The sequence below is a fragment of the Ailuropoda melanoleuca genome, chromosome 1 (assembly GCF_002007445.2).
Source record: "Ailuropoda melanoleuca isolate Jingjing chromosome 1, ASM200744v2, whole genome shotgun sequence".
Lineage (NCBI taxonomy): Eukaryota > Metazoa > Chordata > Mammalia > Carnivora > Ursidae > Ailuropoda > Ailuropoda melanoleuca.
Window position 1 is genome coordinate 44586448 of NC_048218.1, and position 20528 is coordinate 44606975.

The 20528-nt window shown below is 36.3% G+C and overlaps 1 long non-coding RNA gene and 1 pseudogene across 2 annotated transcripts in view; both read right to left on the reverse strand.

Moving 5' to 3' along the window:
- Positions 1 to 20528, reverse strand: part of LOC117801776 — a 611477-nt gene that overhangs the window by 334129 nt on the left and 256820 nt on the right. For both annotated transcript variants that reach the window (XR_004624494.1, XR_004624492.1), the window contains one exon: positions 5585 to 5832. This is a non-coding gene — a long non-coding RNA (uncharacterized LOC117801776). The remainder of the gene's footprint in view (positions 1 to 5584; positions 5833 to 20528) is intronic.
- On the reverse strand, positions 9106 to 10738 carry LOC100480871 (annotated as a pseudogene).

Genomic DNA, 20528 nt, shown 5'->3' on the forward strand with positions numbered 1-20528 from the left:
TACATCACCTGTGGAGCTTTTAAAATTCAGACACCCTGATGGATAAAATAAAGGACCCATCTATATATGCTGCCTACAAGAGACTCACTTGAGATCTAAAGACACACAGAGAGTGAAGGGATAGAAGAAGATATTCCAAGCAAATGGAAATTAAAAGAAAGCTGGTATAGTAATACTAATATCAGACAAAATATACATTAAAACAAAGGCTGTAGCAAGAGAAAAAGAAAGATCACATAATGATAAAGGAATCAATTCAATACAAAGATATAACATTTGCAAATATTTATGCACCCAACAAAGAAGTACCTAAATATATATAGCAAGTATTAACAGATGCAAACAGAGAAAAAACAGTAATGGAATAATAGTAGGGGACTTTTAACACCCCACTTACATTAATGGATAGATCATCCAGACAGAAAATTAATAAGGAAACATTAGACCAGATGGACTTAATAGACGTATAAAGAACATTCTATCCCAAAACAGCAGAATATACATTCTTCTCAAGTGCACGTGGAACATTCTCCAGGACAGATCACATGTTAGATCACAAAACAAGTCTCAATAAATTTAAAAAGACTGAAGTCATATTTAGCATTTTTTCCAACCACAATGCTATGAAACTAGAAATCATTTACAAGAAGGAAATTGGAAAAAACACAAACATAACACTGAACATGCAACTAAATAACCAATGGTGAATAAAGAAATCAAAGAGGAAACCCAAAAATACATAGAGACAAATGAAAACAAAAACCCAATGCTCCAAAATCCATGGACTCAGTAAAAGCATCTCCAAGAGAGAAGTTTTTAGCAACACAGGCCGACTTCAAGGAAAAAGAAAAATCTCAAATAAACATTCTAATCTTATACCTAAAGAAACTAGAAAAAGAAAAACAAACAAATCCTAAAGTTCATAGAAGGAAGGAAATAAAGATCAGAGTGGAAATATATTAAATAGAGACTACAAAGACAATAAAAAAATTAATGAAAGTAAGAGCTGGGTCTTTGAAAAGACAAACACAGTAGATAACCCTTTAGCCACACTTATTAAGAAAGAAAGACAGAGGGCTCAAACAAATAAAATAAGAAATGAAAGAGAAGAAGTTACAACCAATATCACAGAAATATAAAGGGTCATAGAAAACTACTGCAAACAACACCAACAAACTGGACAACACAGAAGAAATGGATAAATTCCTAGGAATACACAACATACTAAGAATTGGAACATACCAAAGAAGAAATGGAAAATATGAACAGACCTGTTACTATCAATGAAATTGAATCTGTAAGCAAAAAACTCCCCCAAAAGTCCAGGACCAGACAGCTTCACAGGTAAATTCTACCAAACACTTAAAGAGTTAATACCTACCCTCCTCGAACTATTTCAAAAAATTGAAGAGGAAGGTTTCCAACCTCATTCTATAAGACCAGCATTACCTGGATATCAAAATCGGACAAAGACACTGTAAAAAAAAAAAAGAAAATTACAGGCCAATAACCCTGGTGAACATGGATACAAAAATTGTCAACAAAATATTAGCAAACCAATGTAATAGCAACAATACATTAAAAGAATCGTATACTGTGATCAAGTGGGATTTATTTTAGGAATGTAATGATGGTTCAATATCCACAAAACAATCAATGTGATACACTATATTAACAAAATGGAGTATAAATATCATATAATCATCTCAATATGTAGAAAATGCATTTGACAAACTCAACATAACTTTATGATAAAAATTCTCAACAAAGTGGATATAGAAGGAAAGTAGTTCAACATAATAAAAGCCATATATGACAAACCCACTGCCCAAATTATACTCAAAGGTGAAAAGTTTAAAGCTTTTCATCTAAAATCATGAACAAAACAAGGATGCTTACTCTTGTCATGTTTATTCAACATAGTATTGGAAGCCACAGCCAGAACAATTAGGCATGAAGAAATAAAGGGCATCCAAATTGAAAAGGAAGAAGTGAAGCTGTCATTATTCACAGAAGATGAGATTCTATATGTAGAAAACCCTAAAGCCTCTACCCAAAAAACTATTAGAAGTAATAAATGAAGTCAGTAAAGTTGCAAATACAAAATTAATATACAGAAATATGTTGCATTTGTAGACACTAACAGCAAACTACCAGAATGAGAAATTATGAAAATAATCCCACTTAAAGTTGAATCAAAAAGAACAAAATACCTAGGAGTAAACATAAGTAAGGAGGTGAAAGAACTGTACTCTGAAAACTATAGAACATTGATGAAAGATATTGAAGATGACAAAGATAAACTGAAAGATATACTCATGAATTAGAAGAATTAATATTGTTAAAATGTCCATACTACCCAAATCAATCTATAGACTCAATGCAATCACCATCAAAATACCAACGCAATTTTTCACAGAACTATAACAAATAATCCCAAAATTTGTATGAAACCACAAAAGACCCTGAATAGCCAGAGAAGAATGAAGCTGGAGGTATCATCTTCCTGGATTTTAAACTACACTACAAATTATAGTAATCAAAACAATATGGTACTGGCTAGCAAGAAGTTGTCACAGTCAAGGTCAAGGAGGTTGCTGCCTGTTTTCTTTTCTAGGATTTTGATGGATTCCTGTCTCACATTTTTACACTGCAGGTGGGAATGCAAATTGGCACAGTCACTCTGGAAAACAGCATGGAGGTTCCACACAAAGTTAAAAATAGAACTGCCCAATGATCCAGCAATTGCACTACTAGATATTTATCCAAAGAACACAAAAATAGTGATTTGAAGAGGCACATGCACCCCAATGTTTATAACAGCAATGTCCACAATTGCCAAAATATGGAAAGAGCCAGATGTCCACTGACAGATGAATGGATAAAGAAGATGTAAGATACATATATATGCAATGGAATATTACTCAGACACCAAAAAGAATGAAATCTAGCCATTTGCAACAACATGGATGGAACTAGAGTATATTATGCTAAGCAAGATAAGTCAGTCAGAGAAAGACAAATACCATATGATTTCACTCATTTGGGGAATTTAAGAAACAAAATAATAAGGAATATATAAAAAGGGAAGGAAAAATAAAATAAGATTAAAACAGAGAAAGAGGAAAACCGTAAGAGACTCTTAACTATAGGAAGCACACTGAGGGTTGCTGGAAGGGAAGTGGGTGGGGAGATGGGTAATTTGGTGAAGGGCATTAAGAAGGCCACTTGATGAAATAAGCACTGGGTGTTATGTGCAACTGATGAATCACTGAACTCTACCCTGAACCTCATAATACACTATCTGTTAACTAACTTGAATTTAAATAAAAACAAAAACAAAAATGATATGGTACTGGTGCAAAAACAGACACATAGATCAATAGAATAGAAGAGAGATCTCATAAATAAGTCCATACTTATATAATCACTTAATCTACAACAAAGGAGGCAACAATATATAACAGGGAAAGATAGTGTCTTTAATAAATGGTGTTGGGAGACTGGACAGCTACATACACAAGAATGAAACTGGATTACTGTTTTATACCATATACAAAAAAACTCAAAATGGATTAAAGTCTTAAAAGTAAGACCTGAAACCATAAAACTCTTAGAAGAAAACATGGACAGTAAGATCTTTGACATCAGTCTTAGTGGTATTTTTTGGATCTGTCTCTCAGGCAAGGACAACAAAAGTAAAATAAACAGGACTACATCAAACAATATAGTTTTTGCACAGCTAAGAAAACCATCAATAAAATGAAAACAGAGCCTACTGAATGAGAAAAGATATTCACAAGTGATATATCCAATAATGGGTTAACATGTAAAATATATGAAGAACTCATTAAACTCAATATTAAAAAATCTGATTAAAAAATGTGCAGTGGGTGTGCTTGGGTCTCAGTCAGTTAAGCATCTGCCTTCTGCTCAGGTCATGATCTCAGGGTCCTGGGATCGAGCCCCACCTCCCTGCTCAGTGGGAGTCTGCTTCTCCCTCTCCCTCTGCCCCTCCTTGCCACTCATGATTACCCCCCCCAAATAAATAAATAAAATCTTTTTTAAAAATAGGCAGTGGAGTTGAATAGACACTTTTCCAAAGAAGGCATGCAGATGGCCCACACATAAATGAAAAGATACCCAACACCACTAATCATCAGGGAAATGCAAATCAAAACCATAATCTAATATCACCACATACCTATCAGAATGACAAGTATCAAAAAGACAAGAAATAATAAATGGTGAGAATGTGGAGAAAGGAGAACCCTCATGCACAGTTGGTAGGAATGTAAACTGGTGTAGCCACTATGGAAAACAGTATGGAGTCTCCTTAAAAAATTTAAAGTAGAACTTCCATACAATCCAGAAGTTCTATTTCTAGGTATTTATCTGAAGAAAATGAAAATACTAATTTGAAAAGACATATACTCCTATATTGAATGTAGCATTATTTATAATAGCCAAGATACAGAAACACCCTAAATGTACATCAATAGATAAATGGATAAAGATGTGATATATATATATATATATATATATATATATATATATACACACAATGGAATATTACTCAGCCATAAAAAAGAATGAATCTTGGCATTTGCAACAACATGGATGAACTTAATATCATGCTAAGTGAAACAAGTCATATAGGGAGACAAAAACTATATTTCACTTACACGTGGAATCTAAAAAAATAAAAAGAAATTGAACAAATGAAACAAAATGGAAATGGACTCATAGATAGACCAAACTAGTGGTTGCCAGAGGCGAGTGGGTGGGGGATGGGCAAAATAGGTGAAGGTTATTAAGAGGTACAATCTTCCAGTTAGAAAATAAATAAGATACAAAGATACAATGTACAGCATAGGGAATATAGTTAATAATACTGGAACTAGCTTTTATGGTGGCAGACAGAAACTAGACTCCTTGTGGTGACCATTTCATAATGTTTTGGATAAATATTGGATCCCTGCTGTAAGACACTGTTGTAGCTCCTCTTTGGGCTACATCTTACTATCAGTCTTTTAACCTCATTGAAACACAGGTCTCAGGACATCAAAGAACAGAAACCAAATGGTCTGCTCCTTTTTTTTTCTATTAAATAAGATATTAAGTAATTAAACAAATGATACTCAAAACTTTCTAGCCTCCTGACACAAGTGACTATAGTTCTGGACCTTAAATAGATCTGGTTTCCCTTACAAGAGGGTGCACAGCTCATAGCTGACAACTGAATTCTATTAGTAGAGGGAGAACAATGGAAAATTGAAAAATTGTTCTTCTGTTGGAGAAGTCTGTATGTTTGTATGTATAGTCAGAATTTGAAATTTTATGAGACTATTATACCGTAATCTTCTTACTTCATTCTTTACTCTGAGACCCTTGTTTTTCTGTATTATCTAATAGAAACCTAAAACAATGAGCACTCATAATTCTAAATAGAGATGGAATTACATGTTCTCCTACAACATGTAGTTTATTTTCAGCAAAAGGGGTACAGAGATCTGAGTTAGTTAAAAACAATGGTCACAGTTTATTGAACTCATCTGTTTTCTTAAAAAGACAAAATTGTTACCTGATGGTGTGCAGGGTTTTCTTAAGTTCATCTCAGGAGAATGGGCCAGACACAGAGATTTTTGAAAGAGGTCCATAGGTCATTTGGATGGACACCAGAATTGATGACCAATGTTCTGTAATCAAAACCTCAAATCCTCATATAGGTGAACTGTGGCTAACCTTTCATTGATCCTTCATAGAATAGGTATGAGTCTTGAATCCACAATGCCTTTTATTGTCTTAATGAAGCCAATTTTCTCAGTTCACCTAAATAAAAAGAAAGGGACTGATGAAATGTAGGAAGGTACTATTACACACCTACACGCACACATACAAAGCAAACAAACCAAAAAAAAATTTTGAAATTATAGCTAAAAAAGATTTGGGGTAATAACAAATTATTTTAAATGGTCTAATGGTAGAATTTTCTCAAAAGGAGAAAAACAAATGTTCAAGTAGCCCTTTTGCAAGACAGTCCCAACAATGAGGTCAGTCAAACACAGTGGCATTTTCCTTGGAATTCATTGAGGTATTCAGGTCATAATTGGCTGTGGCATTTGGGGAAATATGGAGGAAGAAACTTCACTCTTGGAAAGGAGGGAAAAATTATCTCAATGCCCCAGAAGTTGTCTTTCAACCTCCAGATTTGCCGTGGGATATTTAGAGTTAGAATGTCCAGTAAAGAAGAGAATGTATCAAAGCTGCAGATTTTAAAGAAGGTCAAGGAGATGGTTAAACAAAGTTAAAAAACAACTCTGGAATAAACAGTCTTAGATTGTTGAATGGTCAAATAATCTTACTGAATCATAGGGAAAAAATGATGTCATGTCTAAATGTTAAATTGGTGGCGGGTGTCTTGTGCTTATAACCTGATTACACATTTCTTGAGCACAGGTGTACTGGAAGGATGCCACTCCCATTAAGAAGAGCCATTTATCAAGTTTAAAATGATAATTATTTATCATATTTCCTCCTTGGAATCTGTCTCACTTGCTTTTTATTTTATTTCCTTGAAAACATTAAGAATTACTAATATTTGTAATCCATCACTTGATCATATATTTCAGGACTTTCCACTATGTGCCTGGCACTGTGCCAAGGAATGTAAGCACCACAAAGAGTAAAACAGTAAAACAGTAAAACATGATGCCTATATACATGAAACTTAAAATCTATTATAAAAATAGAATTTATGCACATGCAGACATTAAGTAACAAATGTCTATGTGATGCTAAATGGAAGTATGACATGATTTCTAGAATGAGAGGGAGCTATGTAGACTAGGGTATCTAGGGAAAGATCTCAGAGGAATATTGGGCTTGATCTAGACCTTGAACAGAATGGAGGCATTAAATAAGAGAGTGTGAAATGGTCTCAGAGGCAGTAAAAACCTCCGAGAGTACAAGGAAATGAATGTATCTCCTTGACCATTGGGCTTGAAACATATATTTGAGATTTGGGACATGAGTAGTGGATAAAGACTGTGGTACAGTGGAATGAGCCCAGATTCTAAGATGAATTCTGATTTTGCCACTATAACCTCAGCTTCTATCTAATATATATTGAAAAAAGCAGAAATTTTAGTTTTACTTATTTGAAAGTGGCTCCTGATTTATCTTTTCTTGAATATTTCTCCTCACTCTCTGTGCTTCTCAAAGTTGTCCCTCTCTCTGCTGCAGGTCACTAACCAGAACTGTTGGGCATCCTTCACTTGGAAGGCTATTTATTGCTTCTTCTTACTGAATGGCACTATGGGCTTAAGGCAGTGGTCCTCAAATTGGTCAGGACACTAGAATTATCTGAAGAGCTTCTAAAATTCTGATATTCAGACCACTGAACCAGAATCTTTGTAAAGTCGAACCCAAATATTAGGATTTTTAAAAGCTCCCTGGTGATTTCAATGTGTAACCAGGTTTGAGAACTATAGGTCTAAAGCAACCATTTGAGCGATTCCACTAGACAGTAAGGGCTGTCATACTCCAGTTTCCAAAGAATGAAATGGAGGAAAAGAGACTTGCTAAAAGATGTTCTGCATCTCAGCTCAGGTAAAGCAGCAACCCTTCTAGTGGTTCTCTTTGAGATCTGTCCACCAGTATGGGTTTCAGACAAATCTGTTCCCCCCTGTAACTGGCCAATGAGTAGATACTGAGACATGTTAGCATGGCATCCAACAGTAACTATTCTCAGAGATTACACAGTTTAAACCCATGAAAGGAGTACAAATATATTAAAAACTGCCTCATAAATTTCTCACAGTTGAGTCTACATTTTACACAATTAAACAAAGGTGAATTTCTTCCTTCCCTTTCTCTCTCATCCCATGTCTTTTTCAGTTTGTGGACACTTTTGGCCCACTCGAGAGCAGGAAAAAAATTCAATGTTGCACTCTATCCATTTAAGACCACTCTTTTGGCCATACACAGAGTAGCTGAAGATTGAGGATTATACCTCAAAAGAATTACATATTCAAACACTTCAGCTTCTCTGTAGGGATGAGAAAGGAAGTATTGTTGAATTCTTCTAGATAATATCTATTTAAACTTTGGCTAAGTTTCTTAACCTGTCTGAGCCTCAGTCTTAACTAGAAAAAGATAATATTAGTATCAAATTGTAGGATTCTCAGGATATCATATCCATTTATGAAATGAAATACTGTATGTGAAGCACAGTGGCAATATGGGAGTATTCAAAAGTTGATCATTAGTATTCTAATTTGAAAAAAATCACAGGTCGGCTTTTCATTTTAAATAAGAAAATAAAACAGAAAATAAAAGGAAGAAGGAGGGTTGGAAAGAAAAGGAAGAAATAAAATTCATGTTGTTTAAATGCCCATTATGTGCCAAACCCTATGTTAAGGTCTTTATAAATATGTTATCTCATTATTACCTACCCATGCAATAAGTATTAAGATGCTCATTTTTGTAGATGAGAAAATAGAGACCTATGGATTTTAAGAGAGAGGAAGTGACTAAGCCAAGTTTAGAAAATAGATTTTAAGCAACTTTTAGTTATGAACTTTTCTTGAGCTACCTTCTTCACCCACCCCCTTTAGATGCGTATGGTTTCTACAGAGGCTTCTGACTCTTACATTTGTCTTTAGGAGACTGAGAGTATTGAGAAATTATCAGAATTCCCACACACATGGATTATGGGGTGTGTGTGTGTGTGTGCACGCATGTATTGCTCAGGTGGAGAGAGGAATTCAAGTTGAGTTAATTTTATTTCCTCATAGTATATTATCTCCATTGGTTATAGCAAGAACCATTTCATTTCTCACTGTATTTTTTTAATTCCCAGTTATCACAACTTCCCACTTCTACTCTTGCCCTTCTGTGGGATCCCATCCTAACATGTTTTTGATTTATTCCTTATTTATTTGTATTCTTTTTTTTTTCTCATTAAACTTGTTTTTTAATGGGTCTCAAAATTCTGTGACAGATTTTGGTCAAGTTGTTTCCATTAAAAAGTACTGATTTTAAAAACTAATAACTTAAAACTGCCACACACACACAAAAAAACAAATGGTCCACAAAATTCTCCTTTCCTTCTGAAGGTTTTACGATGCATTGTTATCATTAACCAGTCTTTTACTATTAAACTTAAATGGCCAATTGACACAAACAGTTCTGAGACCGTTCTTCCACCACTGATTAAGACTGGGGTGGCAGGTATTGGGGATAATATTCATTTAGCCTTCTGAGCTTTCTGGGCAGACTTGGTGACCTTGCCAGCTCCAGCTGCCTTCTTGTCCACCGCTTTGATGACACCCACAGCAACCGTCTCATGTCACGAACTGCAAAACGGCCCAGAGGAGGATAGTCAGAGAAGCTCTCAACACACATAGGCTTGCCAGGAACCATATCAACAATGGCAGCATCACCAGATTTCAAGAACTTGGGACCATCTTCCAGCTTTTTCCCAGAACGACGATCTATCTTCTCCTTCAGCTCAGCGAACTTGCAAGCAATGTGAGCTGTGTGACAATCCAGCACAGGTGCATATCCAGCACTGATTTGGCCTGGATGGTTCAGGATAATCACCTGAGCCGTGAAACCAGCTGCCTCCATTGGTGGGTCATTTTTGCTGTCACCAGCCACATTGCCACGACGAACATCTTTGACAGATACGTTCTTGACATTGAAGCCCACATTGTCCCCAGGAAGAGCCTCACTCAACGCTTCATGGTGCATTTCAACAGACTTTACTTCAGTTGTAACATTGACTGGAGCAAAGGTGACCACCATGCCAGGTTTCAGAACACCAGTCTCCACTCGGCCCACAGGGACAGTACCAATACCTAAAATATTTACAAATGTGTAGTCAAACCTTATGTTAAGTACAGCAACCCATACAAATTACATTCTGATAGTAATGTTCAACTTACCACCAATTTTGTAGACATCCTGGAGAGGCAGACGCAAGGGCTTGTCAGTAGGACGAGTTGGTGGCAGAATGCAATCCAGAGCTTCAAGCAGTGTGGTTCCACTGGCGTTCCCATCTTTACGGGTGACTTTCCATCCCTTGAACCAAGGCATGTTAGCACTTGGCTCCAGCATGTTGTCACCATTCCAACCAGAAATTGGCACAAATGCTACTGTGTCGGGGTTGTAGCCAATTTTCTTAATGTAGGTGCTGACTTCCTTAACAATTTCCTCGTATCTCTTCTGGCTGTAGGGTGGCTCAGTGGAATCCATTTTGTTAACACCAACAATCAGCTGTTTTACACCCAGTGTGTAAGCCAAAAGGGCATGCTCACGGGTCTGCCCATTCTTGGAGATACCTGCTTCAAATTCACCAACACCAGCAGCAACAATCAGGACAGCACAGTCAGCCTGAGATGTTCCTGTAATCATGTTTTTGATGAAGTCTCTGTGTCCTGGGGCATCGATAATGGTCACGTAATACTTGCTGGTCTCGAATTTCCACAGGGAGATATCAATGGTGATACCACGTTCACGTTCAGCTTTTAGTTTATCCAAGACCCAGGCATACTTGAAGGAGCCCTTTCCCATCTCAGCCAGCCTCCTTCTCGAATTTCTCAATAGTTCTTTTGTCGATCCCACCACATTTGTAGATCAGATGACCAGTAGTGGTAGACTTGCCCGAATCTACCTGTCCAATGACGACGATGTTGATGTGAGTCTTTTCCTTTCCCATTTTGGTTTAGGTTAAGAGGTGGTTTTCACGACACCTGTGTTCTGGCGGCAAACCCGTTGCGAAAAAAGCTATTTGTATTCTTATAATAGCTATTTTGATTGATTCTGTGTATGTGCATGCACTCATGTAAATAAATGATATCTTGAATATCGTTTTCAATATTCTTCAATGTTAATTTTAAAAAATCTATTCATGTTTCTCTGTATACTTCAAGTATTTCTTCTGTCATTACATATATTCCCTAGCATGCAGTAAACCACATGCCCAGTGGCAGACACCAAAGTTGGCTGTAATACCTCAACACCACAAACAATGCCATTCCTCTCTAGGCTTATGTGAGATTTTTTCTAGGGTAAATATCTAAATGTGGAATTTCTGGGCTATGTGGTGAAGCTATACTTGTTTTAACTGAGTTCTGTTCACTAGAATGGCCTACTTGCAGTCTACTTGTACAGGATGGTTCCTACAGTATTCCCATATTGTCTCCAGCATCTGGCATTATCTGAAGAACATGCTATTTTAAAGTAACATTCACCTCTATTAACATTAAAATCTAAAGAGAGAGCCCAAAGAAAGATATTTCATAAATCAAATACAGTTTTTAAAAAAGTCTGATTGTGATCCCTTCATTATAAGAGACTGGAAACAGTTCAGAGGTGTGGTTTATGTGTCCACTAAAGGACATTACATGCCCTCCATTTGGAGGGATAGTCAGTGTTTTAATTTAATGGGAAGACTTAAAGCTTTCTTTTGTAATCACTATGGACTGCAAAAATAATTTCTAAATGAGAGAGTGAGATGAGCACTAGTGCCTGGACTTCTGGTCGGCCTTCCAAAGACAAAATGAGGACACCAGAGTTTTACATTAGATATGGGCCTGAAAAGGCTGCAAGGCTACAGTGGCAAATGGACAGTCCTATCACGTCACAGAACCTACAAGACAGTGGAAAAGACAGAAAGCAAACAATAATTACAAAAGATACTTGTGAGTCTGAGATTTAAATAGTCTTACTGAAATGAACTTTTGAATCATCTGAATGTCAGAGTCTGGTTACATGGAGTCTGTAGTTCATGTGTTCTTATCACCCAATTTAGAAGCCTTTCCCGATTCCCCTGTCTGCAAGAAAGATGAAGTACCTTGCTTGCATAAAATACTTTCCAATTCACAATATATCCAGGCCCTTGTTCTTTTTATTTAAGCAACATTCTCTTAATTTTAATTTGTCTGGCGTGTCCAGATCCATCTTTATGGCCAGAACATTATTCAAAGATTAATGGTCCTGAAAGAATGATGTTCTTCACACTACATTTCTAAGGAGCTGTTCAATCTCTTTTTGAATCCGGCAGTGAGAGTGATGAGCTGGAACAAAAGTAACCTTGATAGGAATTGTCTTCATCTATTATTTTTCCTTCATCTCAAGAGGATCTGGTGGGCTCTTGAACTTGCCCTTTGAGCTAAGTTGTTGGAAACTACTTTGACTCCTGGCAACTTACCAAGTAGTCTGATAAATGTGACTTAGCTACCTTATTTCTGGTTTGTGGGAAACAGCAGAATTTTCTATGGTTATTTTGTGCACTCTTACAAAAGAGAATTATTTTCTTTCATATGTGTGGGCTCTGTAGACAGGAAAGATTTTTAAGGAAAAATTATATGGTAACAACAAATCTGATTGACTCCTGGGATTTTCAGTATGACAAGCATGCTTTTCTCTCCACATTATCAATTTCATGGTGTTTAGAAGTAACTGCTAGGTTTTCTTTTGAATCTATTAGAAAATATTGGTGTCTGACTTACTGTTGATACGACACATGGAATAAATTTTAGCAAAAGGGCTGCTTACTTCCTACATGATATGTGGGTTATTATCTGTGTTAAATGGAGAAAATACTGTGCTTTTTATTTTACTTTGTGGAATTGAAAGTCTGCAACAAAGGATATATGGAGATTAAGGGAACTCCAGCATTTTCTCTTTTTTACAGCCATTTTTACAATAATATACTCATAAATAAATTATGTAGTTGAGACGATCCTATAATGATACTATACATTAGACACTTTATTTCAATTGTTCATTCATTTATACATTTAACAAATATTTATTAAGTACTTACTATGTGATGAATACTCTGCCAAATATTAAAGCTATAACGTCAAGACTTAGTCCCTAACCAGTGGGGAAGACAGAACCAGAACAAAAAATAAGCATATAATCATAAGAAAGCATTTTGAATCTTATAATAAAGAAACAGGGCACTCTGAGAGAACAAAAGGAGAATTAGGTTAAGGGACAGGAAGACAGAGAGAATTATGTTTAAGCTGAGACCTGAAGGAGGAAGAGAGTTATGCAGGAGGAGAGAGACAAGAGAAGTAATTTATAAGCAATGGAAACAGCCTTTGGGAAGATCACAAACCAAAAGATAGATTATAGTATATTCAAGGAACTAAAATGAGTCCTGGTTTCCTTGACCTGATGTATGTGAAAAAGAAGAGGTTGTAAGCAGTGGCCATAATATGGAAGTCTTTTTAAGGTATATTTAGCACTTCAGGATTTGACTTAAGATAAATCTTATCCTATCCTAGTACTACTTATCCTCATTTAACAGATAAGAAAATGGGCCGAGAAAGCATAAATATGCTCCTATTTATCCAGCAAATAATTAATCAAACCAGGTTTTTAAACAAGTACTACCTGCCTCCAAAATCTATGACTTTTACCCTTTAGTTTATGGCCTCTTTTCTCATCTACATGGGTGGTCTTATCTTGACCAAGTGTCATATTCAGAGAAATTTTAATACAACATTTAAACATGATTTTTTGAAGATTAAATATATATTACTGTCTCTCGAGAAAATTCCAGCGTGAGAGTAGTTTCTAATCATAATTCAGGGTAAAGCTTTATATCTCTTTTTCTACCTCTTTTCATGTCAGTAACCCCCATGCTTGTGAGTCATTTGTCAAGTCTCTCTTCCTTCCATACTCTAAACATAAATGCTCTAAGCTCTGGCTGTATACGAACTCACATTCCATTTCCTCACCTTTATTGTAATATTCATTTTTTTTTCCTGCTAGTAACTCTCTGTACACTCCAATGTGAATTCAGCCATCCTCTACAGATGCCTAGTTCTTTCCTCTCTTTCCACCAACTGGCAAGGCAATTAGCTAAATGGAAACCCTCCCGACAATTCCCTGTGGAAGGATATAACCACCAAGATGATCTTGGCTGAGGAGAATGCAGACATATCTCAGACCTTACATCCACATGAATGAGGTGTATATATAGGATGTAACTGAGAATCCAGTGTCTCGGAAAGAGGTTTGCTTCTCTGCAAAAACAAAACACCAAAGGGCACCTGGCTGGTTCAGTTGATAGAGCATGAGACTCTAGACCCAGGGTTGTTAAGTTCAAACCCCACGTTGGGCATTGTTTGTTACTTAAAACATAAACCCCACCAATTCTATGTATTGTGGGATGGGAATCATATAGGGTATCTGGCTAGCCATGTAAGTAAATCTCTTGGTATGGAGAGAAATATGGCTTGCTACATGCAACTTTGGGAAAAACAAAGCTATTTCCTTAATGTCATTGTCCCAGAAAGAAAATGTAAGCCATTCCAACTTTCACCTAAATAGAAAAAGGCTTTTTCTGAAATTCCTTAACAGATAAGTTTTAATTTGCCAAACTTATCATCACCAATTACCTGGAGAAAAACTCCTTATGGCATCATTTACTATTTCACTCATACCTGTTGATAAAAGCAGGTAATGGAGCTATTTAAGGGGACCTGATTACTTATGAGAAGATGGTGGTATCAAGAAAGAGTGGAAGCATAATTAAAGGCAGAAACAGAAGAAAACTCTAATCAAAATCTTAATCTAATTAAGAACATAAATTATAGCACATACATGTGAAGAATTTTTGAAACAAAACAAACTTAAAAATTAGAGAAATTGAAAATAAGCGAGCTACCACTGAAAATTAGGTTTTATAATTTAAAAAATACATCACACAGTACTAAGAAAGGAAAATAATGCATGGAACTTTACATCAAAAACTAGGGATGTACTGTATGGTGACTAACATAATATAATAAAAAATATTATTATTAAAATTTTTAAAAAAAATGAATGAAAACACAAGAGATATAAAGAAGAAAAAACAGATGTGGTAAAGGTGATAATCATAGAAATATTAGAATGTAAACTCAATGGGGACAGAAATCATGTACTTCTTTATCATTGCCAATATCTTTAATGATGCCAAACCCACAGTAGGTGCTCAATGAACAAATGAAGGAATAAACGAATAGAAGAAAATTTACCTAGAGTGAGGATTTCAAGGTGCACTTATAGATGAGGTAAAGCCATTTTTCCCTGCTCCTCTCTGGCAAACACAGCTATAAACCTTGGAAATGGTGTAAGGCACAAAGAAAAGAGAACTCCAAAAGATGGAGAAAAGAAGATGAGCTAGCTTAGGGGCCCAGGACTGGTGCAACTGCACAATGCCAGGAAGTCTTGCATACCTCCACCCAATGAGGAAGGTCACCCAAGCCCAATGTTTTCAAATACCTAACCTAGCAAAAGAAGGCAGCTGAGGCAGACTCTTCCCTTCCATAGATTTCTCCCTGACAACATCATGTGAGCTAGACTGCTTAGGTAAGGACTGGGAACCCAACCTAAAATAAGTAGCCTGTGGAAGTATTCTCCCTTCTTGAAGAGCCTGAGTCTCCTTTCGACAGTAGACATGAAGTGAAACTGGTAAAATAGACAGCTGAGTCTGGAAAATTCATTGCCTCAGACACCTGAGAATCTCCTATCCCTGCCCAGAGATATTGGACAACCAGGAGGTATCAGCCATTCCTCACTGAGAGATGCTCAGCAGTTCACCATAGGACACCCCTTCTCTTCCATAAGGCAACACTAGTAGGAACAACAGCTGCCCCAGAATCACCAGGTAAATCAAGTAGACTAAACTAAAACCACAAAGTCTGTAAAAATAAAACTACCATTGGAGCCCCAGTCCACAAAGTAGGCCAAACCTCATGTGATAAATCTAAACAGGGTACTACTTGGAAAAAGAAAAGATTTAAATAAGATCCAGTGTCTCCTAACAACAGACAAAAATATTAAGAATATAAGAGAAAGTCAAACACCATATCAAGAACTCAGAAAATCACAACTTAGATGAAAAAAGATGATCAACGAACACCAAAACAAAGATGAATCCAATGTTGGAATTATCTAGCAAAGATTATAAAGAAATTTCATTAAAATCCTCCAGCAACTAATTACAAATTCTCTTGAAACAAATGAAACAATAGTTTCAAATATTAGCTAAGAAATAAAAATTATAAAAAAATCATGTGAAAAATGTGAAGCTAAAAATGCAATAACAGAAATAAAAACTCAATTTATGGGTTCGATAGTAGAGGGGAGATGACAGAGGATAGGATCAGTGAATTGGAAGACAAAACAGTAGATTGGCCATTTGTTCACCTAATCTGAACAACAGAAAGAAAATAGACTGAAAGATATTAACAGAGTCTCAGGGATCTGGGGGATAATAACAAAAATCAACATGCATATCATTTGGAATTCCAAAATAAAAAGGAAAAGAAAGTGTGAATGAAAGAGTATTTGCTCTAGGTAGCATAAACATATTCACAATACTTGTTTGGAGCATGGAATGTTTTTCCATTTCTTTGTGTCTTCCTCAATTTCCTTCATGAATATTCTATAGTTTTCTGAGTACAGATCCTTTGCCTCTTTGGTTAGATTTATTCCTAGGTATTTTATGTCTTTGGTGCAATTGTAAATGGGATCGACTCCTTAATTTCTCTTTCTTCTGTCTCGTTGGTGTACAAGAATGCCACAGATTTTTGTGCATTGATTTTATATCCTGCCACTTTGCTGAATTCCTATATGAGTTCTAGCAATATTGGGGCGGAGTCTTTTGGGTTTTCTGCGTAGTTTATCACGTCATCTGCAAAGAGTGAGAGTTTGACTTCTTCTTTGTTGATTCAGATGCCTTTTATTTCTTTTTGTTTTTCTGATTGCTGAGGCTAGGACTGCTAGTACTATGCTGAACAGCAGTGGTGATAGTGGGCATCCTGCCATGTTCTTGACCTTAGGGGAAAAGCACTCAGTTTTTCCCCATTGAATGATATTCACTGTGGGCTTTTTGTAGATGGCTTTTATGATATTGAGTATGTTCCCTCTCTCCCTACACTGTGAAGAGTTTTCATCAAGAATGAATGCTGTACTTTGTCAAACGCTTTTTCCGCATCTATTGAGCGGATCCTATGGTTCTTGTCCTTTCTTTTATTAATGTAGTGTATCACATTGATTGATTTGATGTTGAACCACCCTTGCAGTCCAGGAATCAATCCCACTTTGTTGTGATGAATAACCCTTTTAATGTACTGTTGGATCCTATTGACTAGTATCTTGGTGAGAATTTTTGCATCCATTTTCATCAGGGATATTGGTCTGTAATTCTCCCTTTTGGTGGGGTCTTTGGGATCAAGGTAATGCTGGCCTCATAGAAAGAGTTTGGAAGTTTTCCTTCCACTTCCATTTTTTGAAACAGCTTTACAAGTATAGGTATTAATTCTTCTGCAAATGTTTGGTAGAATTCCTGTGGGAAACCATCCAGTCCTGGACTCTTGTTTTTTTGGGAGCTTCAATTTCCTTGCTGGTTATGGGTCTGTTCAGATATTCTATTTCTTCCTGTTTCAGTTTGAGTAGTTTATACATCTCTAGGAGTGCATCCATTTCTTCCAGATTGCCTAATATGTTGGCATAGAGTTGCTCAGAATATGTTTTTAATTGTTTGTATTTCTTTGGTGTTGGTTGTGATCTCTCCTCTTTCATTCATGATTTTATTTATTTGGGCCCTTTCTCTTTTCTTTTTGATAAGTCTGGCCAGGGCTTTATCAATCTTATTAATTCTTTCAAAGGAAGAGCTCCTAGTTTTGTTGATCTTTTCTACTGTTCTTTCGGTTTCTAGTTCATTGATTTCTGCTCTGATCTTTATTATTTCTCTTCTCCTGCTGAGTTTAGGCTTTATTTGCTGTTCTTTCTCCAGCTCTTTTGGGTATAGGGTTAGGTTGTGTATTTGAGACCTTTCTTGTTTCTTGAGAAAGGCTTGTATTGTTATCTACTTCTCTCTTAGAACTGACTTTGCTGCATTCCAAAGATTTTGAACAGATATATTTTCACTTTACTTTGTTTCCATGATTTTTTAAAATTCTTTAATTTCCTGATCGACCCATTCATTCTTTAGTAGGATGTTCTTTAGCCCCCATGTACTTGACTTCTTTCCAACTTTCCTCTTGTGATTGAGTTCAAGTTTCAGAGCATTGTGGTCTGAAAATATGCAGGGAATGATCCCAATCTTTTGGTATTGGTTGAGACCATATTTGTGACCCAGGATGTGATCTATTCTGAAGAATGTTCCATGTGCACTCGAGAATAATATGTATTCTGTAGCTTTGGGATAGAATGTTCTGAATATATCTGTGAAGTCTATCTGGTCCAGTGTGTCATTTAAAGCCCTTATTTCCTTGTTGATCTTTTGCTTAAATGATCTGTCCATTTCAGTGAGGTGGTGTTAAAGTCCCCTACTATTGTTGTATTATTGTCAATATGTCTCTTTGGTTTTGTTATTAATTGGCTTATATAATTGGCTGCTCCCATGTTAGGGGCATAAATATTTACAATTGTTAGATCTTATTGGATAGACCCTTTAAGTATGATATAGTGTCCTTCCTCATCTCTTATTACAGTCTTTGGTTTAAAATCTAATTTGTCTCATATAAGAATTGCCACCCCAGCTTTCTTTCAATGTCCATTAGCATGATAAATGGTTTTCAACACTCTCACTTTAAATCTGGATGTGTCTTTGTGAAAATGTCTATGCTGCCTAGAGCAATCTACACACTCATGAAATCTCTATTAAAATACCATCAACTTTTTTCACAGAGCTGGAACAAATAATCCTTAAATTTGTATGGAATCAGAAAAGACCCCAAATAGCCAGAGGAATGTTGAAAAAGAAAACCAAACCTGGTTGCATCACAATTGCAGACTTCAAGCTCTATTACAAACCTATAATAATCAAGACAGTATGGTACTGGCACAAAAACAGGCACATAGATCAATCGAACATAATAGAGAACTCATAAATGGACTCTCACCTCTATGGTCAATTAATCTTCAACAAAGCAGGAAAGAATATCCAATGGAAAAATGACAGTCTCCTCAACAAATGGTGTTGGGAAAATTGGACAGCCACATGCAGAAGAATGAAACTGGACTATTTCCTTACACTATACACAAAAATAGACTCAAAATGGATGAAAGACGTAAATGTGAGACAGGAATCCATCAAAATCTTTGAGGAGAACATAGGCAGCAACCTCTCCGACCTTGGTCGCAGCAACTTCTTCCTAGACACATTGCTAAAGGCAAGGGAAGCAAGGGCAAAAATGAACTATTGGGACCTCATCAAAATAAAAAGCTTTTGCACAGCAATGGAAACAGTAAACAAAACCAAAAGACAACTGACAGAATGGGAGAAGATATTTGCAAATGACATATCAGATAAAGGGCTAGTATCCAAAATCTATAAAGAACTTATCAAAGTCAACACCCAAGGAACAAATAATCCAATCAAGAAATGGGCAGAAGATATGAACAGACATTTCTCCAAAGGAGACATACAAATGGCCAACAGGGGCGCCTGGGTGGCACTGCGGTTAAGCGTCTGCCTTCAGCTCAGGGCGTGATCCCGGCGTTGTGGGATCGAGCCCCATATCAGGCTCCTCCGCTATGAGCCTGCTTCTTCCTCTCCCACTCCCCCTGCTTGTGTTCCCTCTCTCGCTGGCTGTCTCTATCTCTGTCAAATAAATAAATAAAATCTTTAAAAAGAAAAACAAAACAAAAAAAACAAATGGCCAACAGACACATGAAAAAGTGCTCAATATCACTCGGCATCAGGGAAATACAAATCAAAACCACAATGAGATACCACCTCACACCAGTCAGAATGGCAAAAATTAACAAGTCAGGAAATGAAGGAAGGAAGAGAGGGAACATGGCTGAGGATCCCTGTTTTTTTCAATAAACATAATTCCTTGTAGAGTCATCCAAGTTATTATTTCTATCAATTGTCCTTTCCTTTCATATTTCTGAGTAGTATTTTGTGGTATGTATATACTACCATTTGTTTAACCACTTACCTGTAGAAATGAGGATAGATTGGTGATTACCAGGGTTTAGGGTTGGACACAAGAGTTGGTGCAAGAGGGAAGAAGGAATGCTTATAAAAAAGCCACAGGAGGATTCTTGTGGTGTTGGAACTGTTCAGAATCTTGAATGATGTGTTGAATATATGAATCAACACTCATGATTTAATTGTATAGAACTTAATACACACAAATGAACATATATACATACACAAATGAGTAGGAGTAAAACTGAGAAAGCTGAATACAACTGGTGGATTTTATTAATGTCAATATCCTGGTTGTAATATTATACTATTGTTTTGCAAAATATTACCATGGGGGGAAACTTGGCAAAGTGTGTGTTGATCTTTCTGTTAGTCATTGAATTTAAATCTACAATTATCTCAGAAAACTCTTAATTAAACAAAAAGGTAAACTACTGTGCTAGCCAGCATCCAAGTTGGCTTCCATTGAGCTTGCCCCTGGTATTCACGCCTCATGTAGGTCATAAAAGACATCACAGCTTCCACCTTACTTTCTCCTGTATCATGCACTCTGGGGAAGCTACACATCTAG